General features: G+C 38.5%; 1 long non-coding RNA gene across 5 annotated transcripts in view; it reads left to right on the top strand.

The window, feature by feature from the left end:
* Positions 1-1,814, top strand: part of LOC142490682 (uncharacterized) — a 40,628-nt gene extending 38,814 nt beyond the window's left edge. For 3 of the 5 annotated variants that reach the window (XR_012800106.1, XR_012800110.1, XR_012800107.1), the window contains 2 exons: positions 427-554; positions 1,622-1,814. This is a non-coding gene — a long non-coding RNA (uncharacterized LOC142490682). The remainder of the gene's footprint in view (positions 1-426; positions 555-1,621) is intronic. The other 2 variants (XR_012800109.1, XR_012800108.1) reach the window with 1 other exon arrangement.
* The last annotated feature ends 14,839 nt before the right edge of the window (positions 1,815-16,653 follow it).

Genomic DNA, 16,653 nt, shown 5'->3' with positions numbered 1-16,653 from the left:
ACAAAGTGACACAACATATAGTACAATACTTCAGTGCTTATTATCTGCTCATGAGTAAGGGTCATTTAGTTAAACCCTTTGGCCAAAAGGTTATAAGCCCGCAGCCACGTCACGGCATGACCAATCATATTTGTAATATTTATCACTTGTTTAAAGACATTTGAATGTCATGTGTAACTAACGATTACGCAGGTGATCTTTAACCCATGCTGTTTTGCTTGTTTTAGTGAGTCTAAAACTGCTAGAACAATAACACGTCCATTGGCTATCAGTGGGGTGTATAGCAATATTAATATCACTATGAACTCTTTTTGCAAAGTATTTGGGGGAAGTAAACAGTCACTTTGTTTTACACCAAGCGAATATATCACTCTGTTTTTTATCAATGGGTGGTTCTCTGAAGCTGAACAGCACTATTTTTTTTAGCTATGCGGCCCCCCTTGTTTCCAAGATAATAAACGGTTTATCTACTGGTGTTCTTTCCTGAATCTTTAAGGATGGTGCCATATTGTTTCCCCAGATCTGAGCTAGCTGAAACACTGACAAATAAACTGGTAAGTATTTTGGGAACTGGTTGGTTCCTGGACTACAAATAATGCGGTTCTATAAAAAAAAAATCAATACTGAAAAAAAAAAATGTATGGAGATAGCTGCTTTAGGTAGCCTGGGTAAAAACTTAAATATGCACACATGAAAGTTTGTAAGTTTGCTTATAACATACATTAAAAAAGTTATGGTGGGTAAAAAGTGACAAAAACCCTCCACCGTGCAGTAAATAAAAATACCACTTGTAGGTACATTTGCATGTCTCAGAAAGGTCTGCAACCCTGTCTCTGTACATTATCGCTTAGCACACAATGCTTCCACTGCTGCCAGGGATTCTGGGAAATGACATGCAAATAAGTACTCTTAGTGAATCACTCTTTACTTCGTATCCTTTTCAACATTGACCCATATAAGCCCTAAGCCTGCCATATTACACAGCTTGTCAGCACAGCCTACTTACTGTGAGTACTCATTTGCACGTCATTACCCAGAATCCCTGCCTGCAGTGGAGGCATTGTGTGTGCAGAGATACTGGGGAAAGACAGGGTTGTAGCCCTGCCTGAGACATGCAAATGTACCCACAAGTGGTCATTTGATTTGCTTGTAACATACTACACTTACACAAGAAATAACGCTATACGAGATCACTAAACGTTTGGTATCATTTTGCTTTTAAGGAGTCTACAAGTAAATTAGCCACACTTGTTTTCATATTATACTATTTTAAAGTTGTTCCCTGAATATTTTGCTGTGGACATTAAAACCACTTGGTAAAACAAAAGTTTGCAAACTCCAAAAAAGAGCTGTGAAAAATTATACACATTTACCCATGGGTAATTCTGTGATGGAACAAAAATCTTTAGTTGACGAGATAAGCAATCAACTGAAATCTATCCTCTTTAAATAAACTGATTCTCCAGTATTTTCCCAGTGTTGGTGTAAGTTGTTGTCTGTGATGTCCCTAGGGCTCTTTCCTCTGCTCTCTGATTTGGTGTATAAAAGCAGCTCTGAATGATGGATTACTGTGTCATTGCAGCCTGCAAAGGATTAATTTGTTTCATTGATTTCTCTTTAGGCAGATTGCCAGGATTTGCTGCTTCCCACCTTTCTCTGAGACTTCCAGCAGTAATAGACAGTAATAGCCTAAGACAAATCAGCCTATTCTTGTATAAGCAAACCACCAAACCCCGAATTCCACGAGAGCTGCAAGAAGGGGGCCTATTGAGCGCTTTAAAAATAAATAAAAATAAAAAGAATTGTTTTTATCAGTTGTTTTTCTTCTATCATGTGTAATGTTATTTATATCATACCAACCATGTAAGCTACTCTTACAGAATGAAACTATAGTTGGTATATCAGTAAGAATACAGGGAGTTATAGACACATATTTGAGCTTTAGGAGAGCATTATTGTAAAATTACTTCATAAGCATAGCGGCCTTTCAAATGTGTCTCACAATGTTGCCACATGATGTTAATTCACTGGGGAATTCTATCAACGTTTGAACGCAGCAGATCGGGTTCAAAAGCACGGCTGGATTTACTAAACAGAAAACAAACAAGCAAATAGAGAAATTGGAATATTATTTCTTTGATAAATTTGTTTTTTTTTTTGCTCTGCTATTGCATCAACTTTAAAGAAGGAATCCTTTGAGAAATAGCCCCAAAGTCTTGTCTTAGTACTTCTCATTTGTTGCTTCTTTTGCCTTACAATCAGCTTCACTTTAAGTAAGAATAACTTGCTGTTTTTAATTGACGGATTTAATCTTGAACTTAATGTGGAGCATGAGTCTGGGAATATACATATTTTGCACTCAGTCAGGACAGAGAGGCTCTTCTTCAATATGCTGTGATGCCAATTCCCTGTACTGGTGAAGATTTTAGTCGAACGTATGTGATTGGAGCTGATCTCTTCTCCAGAATAGGGGATGCAGCTTCACAGCATAATAAATATATGCCAAAGAGCATTATACCATGTGGTCATCAGGGAAATCTGCCCGAGTAACAGTGGAGATAGTACTATCAGGAGACTGGATATACGAAGACATGAATAAGAAAATGACTAAAGATGAACATGTTGTGGAACTTTTTATTGCCCTAATTTAAGGTATCTATGGGAAAAATATGGAAATTATGCATAGTAATTACATGTAATCAGTTTTATATGACATTTTAACTTGGTTATAAATGAATACTGCATGAGATATGGGGCACATGACATACTTTAAGGTTGCGTGTATAGTGTCATTTTTGGGGGGTTGCTTCTTTTATGCTCAAAATTAGAGGTTAAACTGCATATAGATGAAATGACAGTGAAACAACGGTAATTGTGATGAGCTATTACATATATTCATGTCTAAAGAGAGGGAGATAAGATCCATAGCTTTAAAATGTACATACACAAGATACAGTAGTCATCCATTTTTTTTATCTGTTTCTCTTTCAGGGTGGTGGTTTACATTGGATTTGTGCCCCCCACTTGATAATTCCACCTAAGACCATCCTAGAATCATGGTGAGTATATACTGAATACTAAGCAGCACTTAAATTAATACTTAGACAATTCAAGAACTATTATTCCATAGTATGGGATAATATTTCTAAATTTAATTCAAGTGAGGATTTAAAATAAACTGAATAATAAAATACACTAAAGGAAATTATATATGACGCATTGCAGGCCAAAATACCCAGCAGAACCAAAAGCTCCCTGTGCTTTAGTTGGTGATCCAATTATTTTGAGATGGATTTTGACGTATGTATTATAAATCAAATTGTTTCTCACGTATTCACTCAAGGTTCTCTTGTTGAACATTTGAATGCCATTCAAAAGAAATGGCAAAGACATTGAGTTAATGCTTTAGATAGAACCTTTGGCCTTATTGCTGTAAGCCTTTTTGACTTGCACACCTCAACTTTCCCCAATCTTTCCTTAGAGACTCGCAGGTCCTCACTTACTCCTCAATGTCCCCCCACATATTCTCAGTGATTTACAGGTCCTCACTTACTCCTCAATGTCCCCCCATATATCCTCAGAGATTAACAGGTCCTCGCTTACTCCTTAATGTCCCCCCACATATTCTCAGGGACTCACAGGTCCTCACTTACTCCTCAATGTCCCCCCATATATTCTCAGAGACTCACAGGTCCTCACTTACTCCTCAATGCCCCCCCACATATTCTCAGAGAATCACAGGTCCTCACTTACTCATGAATGTCCCCCCACATATTCTCAGAGAATCACAGGTCCTCACTTACTCCTCAATGTACCCCCATATATTCTCAGAGACTCACAGGTCCTCACGCCTCAATGTCCCCCAACATATCATCAGAGAATCAAAAGTCCTCACTTACTCCTCAATGTCCCCACACCTATCTTCAGGGAATCACTGTTCTTTGCTTACCTTCATGGCATCAAGATGTCCTCAGAGGAAAATACTGATGTAAACAATACCTGGATTTTCAAGCACTCTTTTGGTATCTGTCTTTGCTGTCAATAAGGCTGCGCTTATAGTGCCGGTGACAGCGACGCAATGTTGCGGCAAAACAAATGTATTGCCGCCGTCGCGTGTACTTATAGTAGAAGTGGCGCGACGCCTTGGTCACGATCGCTGGATCGCAAAGTCAATTTGATTTTTCCAGCGACTGCAGCGTGACGTCACTGTCGCCGGCACTATAAGCACAGCCTAATATGTAAATAGGAGTTAGGGCAACAAATAGACAGATCAGCTAACCAGGTAGGTAAATCTTGGACCAAAGAAGAAATACAAGGAGCATTTGTTTGACCTACCCGACGACCTTGGAATCAGGATTCATTTTTGTCTTGAATCTACTGAGGTTGAAAGCAGGACAAGCTCTCAGTGAAGGCTGGGGGCATTCACAATTAAAGGAATGTGGTTAAGCATAGCTGGTGAAAGAAAAGCAGCATACAGTAGTTAACATATCAATTCCTAGTATAAAATTATAAAACTCTAAAACAGCCAAACTTTATCCATCCATTCAAATAACTTGTATGTAGAATAAATGTTAAATTATAACAATTTCATCCTGATAACATAAGTATTGAACTTTTTTTTTAACTTGGCAATATTAAATTTTGATTATAGGGCAAAGTTACATAACCTTATATCTGTGCTCTCCACTAAAAATAAATGTGAATTTTCATTTGCCTATGTACAAGTAATAGTAACATGAACAGGTTAAATAACACGGGCTCACTGAGTTTATGGGTAACATATCAATGTGTATCCACCATGATCCGTTTAATTAAGCAGAACATTTTATTCAAATGTTGCCATTAAATTGAAACTCACAGGCATTTTCATTTTCGCCTTCAAGATAATGAATAAAAAATTACAATATTATTCAGCATGCTTCATTTGTTAGAGAACCACATTTAATTTACCATTGGTCTAATGCAAGATAGCTTTAAACGAGCAGTTCTCTCTGACACCCCCTCCTTTTTTTTGTTGTTACATTTATAGAAAGTAGCGGGTCTTTAGAGCTGAACCATTTTAATTCCAACTCTGCAGCTCTCCTGCTTCCCGAGATACATAATGGAGAAGGTGCACATAGAGTGAGCCAATAGGAAGCTTCGATAGATGATGTCACAGCTTCCTGTTCCCCCGTGTGACGCAGGAGATTTAAACCTCCATCTTGTGTCCCCTGGAAGGAACAGTACTGGAGGCCCCTATATCTATGAATCTAGGGGTCTCAGGAGCTGACATCAACACAGGCTTAGCTCCAGAGACTGTCTGTCTGCTTCCTGTACATGTACAAAAAAAAAAAAGGGATTGGAGAGGGCAATCAAACTGAGGCCTCGTTCAGGGTGCCAGCTGCAGGACTCGGAGGGAGGGCGGGAGGGAGGCAGTGCTGCAGTTTGCTGGGCGATCTGTGTTTATCCCCCAGCAGACTTTTCAGCGTTGGGGAGGGGGCGGGGTTACACACAGCAGGGTGAGTATCGAGGTTGCAGTCATGAAATCATTCTGAAGAATGATTTCATTGGCTGCCTAGGTCCCAGTGACGCTGCTGCAGCTCCAAAAAACGAAATTTTCGTTTATTGAAACTGTAGTCAGCTTCAACTCCTGGCTTCGGAGACAGGGCGGTTGCTACCCTGACAACCAGTATTCAAATTGAATACTTTGTTTCTCATGGCAGCACGCACAGCAGCACGCCCTCCCTCCGAAGCCAGCACCCTGAACGAGGCCTGAGTAGGGGCAAGCCCATTTAAATGCTATATTTTGTGAGTTGTAAAGAAGGACATATATTTAAAGGCTAGAAATATATTTTTTATAGCACAATTATCTATAAAAAAATGATCTTAACCATTGGACCATTTTTAAGATAAATAATAACAATTTATTATGTAATATATTCTGTGCTGTTTATTGTAGAAATTACAGGAATAATAAACTTCTGCTCAAAACACTGGGCAGTTTAGATTCTTCAGGGTTTGCTTTAAAAGGCAATGTGTTTTTTTTTTTTTATGTCTGACATATAATGGTGCTACACTCATGTGTGACTAGAAATAAATATAGTGCTAAAAAAAAGTAGAAGCTTGACTTGTGTGAGTCATTATTGATTAGAGCCATTCCTAATTTCACATCTAGAAAGAAATAAGAGTCATATTTTAACTAGGAAAAAAAAAGAAGTATACCAATTGCTTCTATTATGTAATTCAGTCTGTCTACCAGATCTTCCAAACATGTCACATGCGTTTGTAGTAAATTCCCTTGTCCACCTAAAATGTAATGCCTTTTCCTTCTTGGGAATCTGACGTGGGAAGACCTAGGACCATATTTACTAAGTAGTGCTATTCCATAGCACACCTGACACTTAAGGGAATTGGCAGTAAGGTGTTGGAATAACACTTGTTATTCTTGTGGAATAACACTACTTAGCAAACACGGCCCTTAATGATATGTGGCACTGTATTTTGTCTCTGGTACTGGTATTTCATTGGGCTATGCAATGTTTTGGCACCATGTAAATGAATGGTTATCACACTAAAGGCAATGATCAAAAAATCAATGACAAAAAAAGGAAATACAATGGCAATTAGTTTTGCCGTATGTTTGATAATGTCAGCATGATTGTCACTTCAGAACTCTACTGACTTTGACCGATTACTGAATACATTACATGCAGTCCTCAGTTATCCAACGGAATCCGTTCTGGAAGTAGCGTTGGATAGTGAAACCGTCGTAACGTGAGTCCCAAGTTTAATCCCAGGACATACTTGAAAACGAGAGGTAACTCTCAATGTATTTCTTCCTGGTAAAACATTTTATAAATAAATAATCAGTGGCGGTGAGCGTTGGATAACGTATTCAGGCGTCGAAAAATGGCCCTTAGGGTTGCGTTGGATATGCCATTCGTTGTAAAATGAAAAGTTGGATAGCGAGGACTACCTATACTTAACAAAACAGAGAAAATGCAATGATTGCTTGATCTTGGTTAACCAAATAGAGAACTTTCATGTTACATAATACTGTAGTTTTTTTTGTTTTTATTGTGCATGTTCAGAATAAACTAAATAAATGATATGGACCATCACCAGTGACTGTCTACTTTTTATTTGTGTTGTGGTAGATTGTGATACTGTACCTTTTATTGGGCGGACTTCTGAATTGTTACGTTTAATACATGTATAAAATCTATAGAAGAAGTTCTTGTGCTATTGAAATATCACATACTGTCAATGATGGCGTTTTCTAATAATGTATCCCAAGTCTACATTGAAAAGAAATAAAATACATAATGAAATGTACAATCTGTACAATTGCAATGCAGGCAGAGGTACACTACAGAAATAGTAATAAATGTCAGATCATGAAATAAGAAATCAAGAGAATCCATTGGTTTTTCTATGGTCCATTATTCATTCAATTCCTGGCAGCCTTTACGATTACAAATCATTTGATTGACTAACTAGACATTTTCAAAGTGAATTATTAATCTGGTACAGTTTTCGCGTGAATAAGCTTCAAGTCTTCCACTCTGTGATATATAAACTTCTTGTAGCAATAATACATTGAATGATCAGGAAAAATCATCTAAAAAAGTGATTTTTTTAAAAACGTCCTAATAGTTCAATTTGGAGTTCTTCTGTTTGTAAGCTGATTTGTTTTCAATGCTCTATACTCCTACATTAATTTGGGAGTTGTACAACAAACATAAACCTGTTTTTCTTTTTTTTTTTTTTAACCAGAACACAGCTAGGAAGTTAATTGTTATCTGTACATAGCACTGTTAATGCATAATTTTACTTTGGAAATATGCATTGCAGCCCTTGAGTAAAATGTAAATGTTCCTATCATCACTATTTTGCTGCATATTACACTAGCGTAATACAGATGGGGGGAGGGGGAAGGGGACAGAAACCTCTGTTCAGCTAATAGTCACTTTAAATGAGTGAATGAATATTGGTGCTGTGCTGAGAATTGTTATAACGAATACACAAAAGAAAAAAGACTCAGCTGGTAGCACTCTATAACTCTAAAGTAAATAGTAATAGAAATGATAAGTGATAAGGATTAAAAATAATTTTAATGGTATATCTCTTAAAATAAAGGGGTGTACATAAATGAGAATAAAAATGACCGTATATCCCAGTCAGAAGCCTGCTATAATCAGGGTGGGATGAGATATGTGCAAAATAACTATATAGTTAAAAATCTTGACACACAGACCATCTTTTGTGTATTCGTTACACTAGCATAGTTTTATTTGTAATTAGGGGATATTACATTAGAGTACACGAGGGATTGTTCAGTTTCAAGTGGAATTACGAGTACGTGACCATTGCACCTGGCATCATAAATACAGCACCTCTTAATGCTCCCAAAACCAATGACCGATGGAATGCTAGAAATATTCAGTATTCTGACAGGCTCACATTACAGGATATTTGACAATGCTGACTAGTTTAGTAAATTTTTTTAGGATATGCAATTATCGGTAATATGAAATCTATGTAATATGGTTATCTTCTTGCTGAGACTACATATTGACGGAGTTATAGGGATATCCAATCACGCCTTTTTACATTGCCTTGTAACACAAAGTGTTTCTGAAAGATGCCACATTTACCTAAAGTTCTTCATTTAAAATAATACGTGGCTCAGATTTTGTACCCTGTTGGCAAATAGATGACTTTCTTTCCGTGTGTTTAAATCCTGTAAATAAAGCATTTATTTGGGTAATGTGTTCAAGCTCTGTTTGTTCCTAGCTATGGTTTCTCAGCTGAGGCTTCTTAATGTGATTGTCATGGTTTCCTTTTATTGGTAGAATAGCTCAATGGAGCACCACAATAGTTTTTCATGTCTTCAGAGCCGTCACATGGTTTGAAAAGTTCTTAGTCAGGAACCCCCCTTGATCCTCTCCTTATAGATAGAAAACAAACACATTATATCTAAAACAGTTTGTGTGACTAAAAGTGTAAGTATTGGGGAATGTGAGGCATTTAACAAAAGGAAAAACGAGTAGATAGAAAATAAAGCATTTTGGATGAAAACAAATTAAAAAAAAAAAAAAATGAATAAGTTAGCAACTAAAAGGAAAGGGTATAATTTGACCAGGAGCATAAAATATTAATTCTATTTCTAATCTTAAAATTATATAGGAATACAAGTGACTTTCATAAATGTAAATGTGTCAATGCATACATTTAAATGACTTGGTTTGTATTTTCAATTAAACATGGCTTAATGAAGGATCAAGTCATTTCAAACTTGCTCACACTTTTCCATGTTTGCAGGAAGAGGATTGCAAGTTTCATATTTATGGGAAAACACAATCATGTGACCCAGATACATTTTTCATGCTGTCCCTCAAGAAGAAAATGATTGTTTAAAGTGAAAAGAAACCGGCTTTGTGTTTTCTCACGATTGCTAATTCACACTGTTAGGCCCTCTTCTTCTGTAGAATGTCTGGCTGACTCTTAGACTGAAGTTCCAGATACAGCACTCCTTCTTGTTCTGGTCTTCGTTGCCTTGGTCAATTGGAGGGACTATTTTAGAATATATTTTCTTGACTTCTTTACGTTTATTCTAGATTCTGTAAGGAGGCAGTTAAATTACCTCTCCAGAGAGCTCACTTTATGGTGTGTTTTAATTAGGCCCAGAGTGATCCAGTAAGGATCATAAAGAATCCCCTATAGTTGCACTCATCCACAGAATATTGTATAGTAAAATTGACCAATAGTCTTCTAATGATGATAAGTATTGGTGATGTTATACATCTGGGATATAAATCAAAATAGATATCAGATCACAACCTAAGACAAGTAATGCCAGGATAAAATGAAAAATAATGAAACTTTATTAGGGTTACCCTTTGAAAAAGTCGCCGTGTGTGACTAAACGCATCAGGGAGCGTCATCACGCATCACGCACTGACACTACGTCATCACGTATGCGCACGAACAGGTCGGATCGAGCGCGGAACAGTATTGCGGCCATCCAGCACAGGAGACATTCTCTGGGACTCTAAAGACGCTGTTTGTGCAGTATCCCAGGCACCTTTGGATTCCTGACGGATCACTGCCCCTCTACACCATTGAGGCTGCTGAACTGCGGATCCTATCACGGACATACCGGATGGTCTTGATACATTCACAAACTGCTTTTTATTCATTTACCCTTGTGAGTGATTTTCTTCCCCTCCCCCTCCTTCCCAACATTAAATGTACGGTTTTACACTATGGGGTGTGCACTCTCTCCTCTCTCTTTCCTCTAGATTCCCATCGGATGTGGTTCATCCCTTTTGAGAGCAGCCGGAGACCCCACACCAGCATCATATTTCTATCATCTGTTGGACATTTTGAAAGGACTGGTTCTATATTTCTGCCTTTTTATATAATATTGTACACATTTGTTTTAGCACCAATAGGACTATTTTATTAGTTCAATTTATATACACATTAGACACTTGCACATTGCAATTATATGTTTGCTTTATCCCTTGATATCAATAATATTTTTATTTATATCTTGATAGCACAATCACTTAGGCGCTACTTTATCGATATATATATATATATATATATATATATATATATATATAAAAAGAGGGGAAATAACCTTGCCTCCACTCCAACAAAGTTAAGGTCACCATAAGCCAGTATATGATGGAAACGAGTATTATACCATGACAGGCGGTGCTCACGGGTCAGTGATAATATTGTAACAAAAGAAAAGAAACCCGCTTAAGAGCACTCAGGTATACCATTGAAAAAATAACAAATGTATTATTTGACACAAAGAGAAATAGATGACAGTACAAAAATATTAAAAATAAGGCTAGGACCCCTGACACGAATACTACCCAATAGAAACAGTGTTTATATTGGGTAGTATTCGTGTCAGGGGTCCTAGCCTTATTTTTAATATTTTTGTACTGTCATCAATTTCTCTTTGTGTAAAATAATAAATTGTTATTTTTTCAATGGTATACCTGAGTGCTCTTAAGCGGGTTTCTTTTCTTTTGTTTATATATATATATATATATATATATATATATATATATATATATATATATATATATATATATATATATACACATACATGCATACATACAGTGTTAATGAAAAAACATTAAAATCCCCAGTGGTGGGGTAGGATGCATAGAGATCAGACCCATATATAGTACACATGGATTGACAAAGTAAATAAATATATCTTCATCCTAGATTGCTCCTAGATGACCAAAGTAAACATAAAGGACCCCTGTAGGTAGCCTGTTATATTCATTTCAAAGTGAATAAGAGTATCACGCAAAAACAATTAGATTCAAAAGTGAAAAGTACACACCTCCAGCTCGTTAAGCACTTTGGTATACACAAACGGCAACTACTGTCAGATCGTTAATATATGTACAAGATCATGTTAGTAAAAACGTATTACAGAAAAAGGAAAGCAGACTATATACAGTAAGTAGTTATAGTGTGTAGATATTCTGCTTATGTTTCAAAATAGTTTATAGCTGCTAGTTGGATATTCCCACACAGTAATACTTCAGCCTATCGATTTGACATGATATAAAAAAAAAACTGTGTGGAGCTCTAAAAGACAAATATCTATATAATTGAAAACGTTGTATGTTTGCTGTTCTTATGGGCTATCTGATTGGTCCATCGGTCTGTCACTCAGCCTCTGGCCAATCAGATTGGTCCGTAGCCCGGCCCCGCCCCCGCACGCCTCTCATTGGCCTGCGTAGCTCTATGACGTCACCCAACTGCCACTCTCCTCTTCTCACCCGCAGCTCACCTCCCCGCCGGCTCCTCACCCGCAGCTCACCTTACCCCTCGGCGCGCCTTCCCCCCTCCCGGTGTCCGTCACTTTCCCCCGTGAGCCGGACAGGCCCCGCCCCTTCTGCAACGTTCCCGCCCATTTCCAAACCGGCGGCTCGCGCTCACAGGTGGAGAGAGGGGGTGCGTGCACAGCGCTCCCTGGACCGGAGGGAGGAGAGCAGAGAAGGGCTAGGGGCGCGACATTCAGACTGGCCAATCGGAGGAGCGTGGGAGAGTTGAGCGGTCCTGTGAGTCCTGTCAGAGGGGAGGGGGCTTTGTGGTCCGTACCTTCTGTCATGCCTGTTATGGGTGGAAAGATAACAAGCAGGGCAGAAAAAAAAGGTTTATCTATGGCAGCTAATCTCTTCAATAAGTGGTGCACTGTAAGAGGGGAGGGGGTTTTGTGTGTGTGTATGTGTGTGACACTGTGTTTGTGGGGGGGGCACTGTGTGTGGGGGGGACAGTGTGTGTTTGTGGGGGCCTGACAGTGTGTGTTTGGGGGGGCCTGTGTGTGTGTGGGGGGGGACACTGTGTGTGTGTGTGTGTGGGGGGGGGGACACTGTGTGTGTGTGTGGGGGGGACACTGTGTGTGTGTGGGGGGGACCCTGTTTGTGTGTGGAACACTGTAGGGGGGGAACTGGAGCTGCGCAAGGGGGGGGGAACGCACAAAGAGAGAGGGGGAGGGGGGAGCGGAGAAACATACAGGGGGAGTGGAGAGAGAGGAGGGAGCAGGAAAGTTTACTCCCGGGCAACGCCGGGTCTCTCAGCTAGTAGCTATATATAGCTTCAAAGAACAATAGTCCGCAATAAAGTACCCCTCAGGTATCTTAGTAGAATATACACATGGATGGTGGTATAAAATTCCCAGTATCTTACGTAAGTGCTGGAAAAAATCCCACTAAACACTGTGGTAAGAATTTAACACATTCTGTTTCCAGACCTGGATACATCAATATTGAATGGGTAATACCTTGAGTAGTGTATGGGGGCAATAACCAAGTACTCATGTGTAGATGCAGCGTCCTGGCATGATGACCCACTTGTCCTGGGGTACTGGGTGTGCTTCCGCTTAGCACTGGATACGAAGAATGGAGGAGAAAAAGCAGAGCACTACTAAGTAGTGGCGTCAGGAGGTGGGGACGGACGCTGATGGACACATACGCCTGAGACCGGTTGTATAGCGATCTCCCATATTCCTCCATGTATAAGTATCATACTGATCCAAAACACGCATCACATACTCTGAGAGTTTAAACTGTACTAGAGAGATTACGTTTCGTGGCATCAGCAGGAGGATTTTGAGATTTATTATCTCGGAGAGTCTTATTAAAGAGTACTTTGTGGATACAATATACCACGCAATACATCTGTACTCAGCACCAAGAATATTCTCATTAGAGAGTGTAAATATACATGGTAGTTGTTCTATGGGGACTCCAATCTCCACTGAATGGGCGCATTAGTTTAGAATTGAGTCTGTATATAATAGTAGTATCATACTATGACTCATTCATGTCAATAGCCCCACCCTCTCCCAACACTGCTCACAATTTTCAGTTTGTCCCAGTATCTGAAGAGGGGATTACACAAGTGCTCCTCAAATTAAAACTAAGCAGCCAATATTGACCTGATTTACTGCAATCTAAGTTCCTAAGACTTTGTGCCCCAGCCATTGCAAAACCAATTGCTTCCATAGTCAACTGTATTCTGTCTGCAGGCCATATCCCCAAGACCTGGAAAACTGCCAGAGTTGTCAATCTTCAAAAGTGGGGACAAAAACACTGTCTCAAACTACAGGTCAATCTCTCTTCTCCCAATACTATCCAAAGTCATGGAAAAATGTGTTCAATCCGAATTAAGCAATTACTATACCAAGACAAATTTCCCTAGCCAATTCCAATCTGGCTTTCATCCCAAACACTCCACGGTAACTACCCTGCTAAAAGTTTGCAATGAGATCCAGTGTGGAATGGAACTGGGACAACTCACTGGTGCAATATTCCTAGATTTTGCAAAGGCTTTGATACTGTTGATAATGTTATCTTGCTTAAAAAACTCCAGTACTCTGGAATAGGGAAGCATGCTTTAAACTGGTTTAATTCCTACCTATCAGGTAGATCCCAACATGTGGCCATCTCAGGCTCTAACTCCAACCCCTTGGATTTCACTTGTGGTGTCCCACAAGGCTCTGTTTTGGGACCCCTACTCTTCTCAGTGTTCATTAATGATCTTCCTACAGCTTGTAAGGGAACTTCAATACACATATAGGCAGATGACACAATCTGATATGCACACAGCCCTAGCCTCTCCGACCTTGAACACATACTTCAATCTGAAATTTTTAGACTTGAAAATTGGATTTCCCAAAACAAACTGGTTTTAAACATTTTATAAATAAATCGATAGGCTGAAGTATTACTGTGTGGGAATATCCAACTAGCAGCTATAAACTATTTTGAAATATAAGCAGAATATCTACACACTATAACTACTTACATAGTCTGCTTACCTTTTTCTGTAATGCACCTTTACTAACATGATCTTGTACATATATTAACGATTTGACAGTAGTTGCCGTTTGTGTATACCAAAGTGCTTAACGAGCTGGAGGTGTGTACTTTTCACTTCTGAATCGAATTGTTTTTGTGTGATACTCTTATTCACTTTGAAATGAATATAACAGGCTACCTACAGGGGTCCTTTATGTTTACTCTTTTCATCTAGGAGCAATCTGGGATGAAGTTATATTTATTTACTTTGTCTATCCATGTGTACAATATATGGGTCTGATCTCTATGCATCCTACCCCACCACTGGGGATTTTAATGTTTTTTTCATTGACACTGTATATATATATATGCACTTAGAAAAGTTTATATTGAATTAATAAAGTTTCATTCTTTTTCATTTTATCCTGGCATTAGTTGTCTTAGGTTGCGATCTGACATCTATTTTGATTTATATCCCAGATGTATAAAATCACCTATACTTATCATCATTAGAAGACTATTGGTCAATTTTAGTATATAATATTCTGTAGATGAGTGCAACCATAGGGGTTCTTTATGATCCTTTCTGCATCACTCTGTGTCTATTGATTCAATTTCCCTATACACCCCACAAACTGATTATTTCATTCACTATAGTTTAATAAGGTTGAGCGGTTGGTTTACTTTCTCTTGTTTACTTGTGTTTTAATTAGGTCCTGGTCATTGAAAACATGTAAGTATTCACATAGCTGCCTACCACTCAGTGAATCACTTATGAGTTGGTGGGTGGGGTGTTTTAAGAAGGTGTTAACAATCTTCCTAAGCAGAAATTCCGAACCCACAATTTGGTAAACTCACCCAGTACATAATTATGTCATACTTTATAACTTCAATAAGATCGTGTGTACTAGAGAAAATGTAAAAATTACTACCACACATCTGTCTAGATTCCAATGTTTTCTTCACTTCGTACTGCATTAAAATCTGCAATCTGAATTTAAACAATCACGTCTTATCTTTTAGTTGTTTTTACCATCCAGATAAATATCATTGACCATTTAAAATGTTGTAGATCAAAATAAAGGTCATATTTTGGGCAAGGACTGTAGGCCTACCCACCTCACCAAGGCCCCATGGGTCGGTCTTATGCTAACAATGCATATTTACCTGGTCTCTTAGGTTGGCTTATCACTCTCATCACATTCCCCTACTGGTGATCTAGCTTTGTTTTTAAATAAAGGCACCACATATGTTTGACCATAATCCTGTTGTACTAAATATGTAGAAATTAAATCCTAGTAAGCTCCATAAGAAGTCTTGGGCGAGTGCCATCAGGACCAGGTGTTTTCTTTAACAGGATTTTCTCAAGCTGTTTTTGCACTTCTTAGGCAAAAGCTAGTGAATGTTCAGGTCGGGGCTTCCTTTTTGACATACATTTGCTAATGGCTTCTCTTGGGAATATATTGTGGCAAAAAATATTATTTAATACCTCTGCTTCCTCTTATTACCAGTGGTTTTCTTGTCCATCTCATCCTGAAAAAGGGTATATATTCCCTTCTAAAACAAAATAATCAATTTGCTATTAATATAATTGAAGAACGTCTTATGATTGTTATTGCTTATATTTGCAATCCCAATAACAATCTCAATTTTGTTCTGTTTACGCTCTTTGAAGCTTCTGTTACATCCCATGTAATTTTGTCCCTTCTGACTTTAACACAGTGAATGTTTTTGCTCTTTCCACAATATTGCAAATATTTGTTGGTTTCCAGCAGATGCCAGCAAACACATCATATATATTTTCGCTGTTTGACAGATCCTGTGGATTGTAAATCTATTCATGGTTTAATAAAACATGCACAGATCTGCTCCAGAGTGGTAGATACAAAAATAGGTAACAGTTATTCAGACCTGAGCCATTTGGACCTTGTTCCTACTCTTAGGGTTTAATGATTTCCCCTTCCCATAACAGAAATGTCAGTACAAGGCTAAAAAACATATTATGAAAATCCCGAATAAGTCAAGTAAATATTAAATCTTGAATTCAATGTCTCACTTATGCAGTCTTTACAGTATATCATTATGTTTATCGTCTTCAAAAGGAGCCACAACATCTAAGCCTCTAAGCATATTGTTTGTACTTTGTGGAACATCAACGCCACCCACTGGAATGTTAATGAGTCAAGAGGACACAAAGAATGGTGTCACAGCTGCATTGAAACCCAACCACCTCAGTGTCCATCTACGTTGCCCCAAAGGCGGACAGCCTGATGGGGCTCCCCAAGAGCTGCTCCCCTCTGCACGGGACCAGCGTGCTAAGGGTTAACAT

Source organism: Ascaphus truei, chromosome 1 (assembly GCF_040206685.1).
Source record: "Ascaphus truei isolate aAscTru1 chromosome 1, aAscTru1.hap1, whole genome shotgun sequence".
Lineage (NCBI taxonomy): Eukaryota > Metazoa > Chordata > Amphibia > Anura > Ascaphidae > Ascaphus > Ascaphus truei.
Note: the sequence above shows the minus strand (reverse complement) of the source record. Positions and strands in the feature narration are given on the sequence as shown.